The sequence below is a fragment of the Protopterus annectens genome, chromosome 17.part0, assembly GCF_019279795.1.
Source record: "Protopterus annectens isolate FY-2018-M chromosome 17.part0, PAN1.0, whole genome shotgun sequence".
Classification (NCBI taxonomy): Eukaryota; Metazoa; Chordata; order Ceratodontiformes; family Protopteridae; genus Protopterus; species Protopterus annectens.
This window is the reverse complement of record NC_056751.1, coordinates 271,167,911-271,169,961: the sequence shown is the minus strand read 5'-3', so window position 1 is coordinate 271,169,961 and position 2,051 is coordinate 271,167,911. Positions and strand designations below refer to the sequence as shown.

The window sequence follows — 2,051 nt, the reverse complement described above, 5'->3', positions numbered from 1 at the left end:
CTCTCACCTTCATTGCGCCGTGTGGTCTCCTGCCCACCCTCGGACTCGTGCAGCTGTTAGACTCATTGGTTCATGTTTCAAGATGGGATGGGTGCGTCACCATCTTTACCGCAGTCCCCAGGCACCCAAGGTGAGCCCGCCGGCATGGTGGCAGGATGCAGTCAGGCCGCACTGAGGGCAATCCAGCCCAGTCGACAGTTCCACCAGGAGCCGGGGGCCCCCAATATGAGGGCAGGGGTGGGTGCGGTGGCAGTCTCCCACAACCCCAGGGCATGGTGAGGGCTGATGCCGCAGACTGTAACACTCTCCTATGATGAGGGGAGCCACCTTCCACATGGCCTTCCTGGCTGACCCATAGCCGGTCGCAGCCCACGACCACAGAGGAAATGCACCCGACTGTGGCCAGCACGCTAGTGGACAGTCCCCCATTCCACGGAGAGCGAGGGGATCTGCCTCACCTGTGCGGCCAGCATGGCCACCATGCTGGCCGCACAGGTGAGGCCAGCATGGCCACCATGTTGAATCCTCCGGGCGGACCACGCGGTCCCCACCCATTTACCTCTGCATGGTTTCACTCCCTCTTGAACTCTCTCTTCAAAGTTATTTTCAACTTTCCCTTATAGTACTTGTCCGCTATCGGTCTTGTGCCGGTGTTTTGCCTTAGATGGAGTTTACCATCCACTTTGGGCTGCATTCACAAACAACCCGACTCTGGAAGACCTGATCCCAATGTGCCGGGGGCCACCACCAGCCTCACACCATCCACGGGCTGAGCCTCGATCACCAAGGACTTGAGCCCCCTGGGCGGCGATGGGGAGACGGACTTCTGTATGACACATTTCCCTGCTTCCATCATCAAGGCGGGGATTCAGTGCTGGGCAATGCCATCTTCACTCGCTGTTACTGAGAGAATCCTGGTTAGTTTCTTTTCCTTCTCTTAGTAATATGCTGAAATCCAGCAGGTCACCATGTCTGATCTGAGGTCGCGTTCAGTGCATGGTCACATGGGGGACAGCAGGGGCCTTGGGGGGGACAGACTAACCATCCTCCCTTGGGGGACAGACTACCCATCCTCCCTTGGTCCCCACACACCCACTCCCCACCCATGAACTCCAAGCAGCAGAGGAGGACAGCCAACATGGCTTCAGCACATAGGAACTGAGCAGGCAGGTGTCAGGCTCCACATCAGCAGGGCAGCCTGGTGGCGGTACCACCGACAGCCTCCAAGGGTAGGCTGGACACGCACCTGTCCCATCCCATCCTCAGAAAGGCTTCCTGGCTCTGGACGGCAGAAGAATCCTCCATCCACATTTCTCCCTGGGGAGACAGGGGGACCCAAAGTGGGCTCCCTCAACTCCCCGGCTGCACCCTCCACAGGGGCCAGACACCCACATGGGCGATGGAAGCCACAATGACCCTCAGACAGGCATAGCACTGGGAGTAACCCGGGGCCACAAAGTGCATTCAAAGTGTCGATGATCAATGTGTCCTGCAATTCACATTAGTTCTCACAGCTAGCTGCGTTCTTCATCGACACATGAGCCGATTGATCCACCACTCAGAGTCTTACATTTTTCATTCGCCACGGGCACTGCTGCCCTCCTGGCATCACAACTCAAGAGAGCACACAAGGTGTCACAGGCTTAGTCATGGGAACCCAGACCGGGGTTACTGGCCCCGTGCCACAGGACAGCAGGTAGTCCCACAGTGGCCGGCACATGGCCACACTGCCGACCTTCTGGGTCTTTGAACCAACACCCCGTGTGGAGCGGTGCATCCTCCACAGGTACCCATGACTGACATCAAGGGGAGAGGACTCCATTGTAAAACCCCTGGGGGTAGCCCTGCAAGACAAGAGGGGAGGCCACCACCCCCCTGCTGGGACTGCACCCTCTCCCTCCCACTACTGCACAGGGAGCCAGCCACCTCCGGGGCACATGGTGGACCGCACTATTGGGCCAGGCACACCTTCCACCACCATCTCCTCATGGCAGCAGAGGAGCACCCACACCTCCCACTGCATGGATGCAACCCCTCCTTCCCGCTGCCGG

General features: G+C 58.9%; 2 non-coding genes across 2 annotated transcripts in view; both read right to left on the bottom strand.

Moving 5' to 3' along the window:
• Nucleotides 1–986, bottom strand: part of LOC122791880 — a 3,804-nt gene extending 2,818 nt beyond the window's left edge. Inside the window, exon 1 of the ribosomal RNA XR_006363236.1 lies at nt 1–986. This exon is cut by the window's left edge and continues 2,818 nt beyond it. This is a non-coding gene — a ribosomal RNA (28S ribosomal RNA).
• Nucleotides 987–1,412: 426 nt separating this feature from the next.
• LOC122791887 lies at nt 1,413–1,566 on the bottom strand. Its single transcript, XR_006363241.1, has one exon. It is a non-coding gene; the product is annotated as a 5.8S ribosomal RNA (ribosomal RNA).
• Nucleotides 1,567–2,051: the final 485 nt, after the last annotated feature.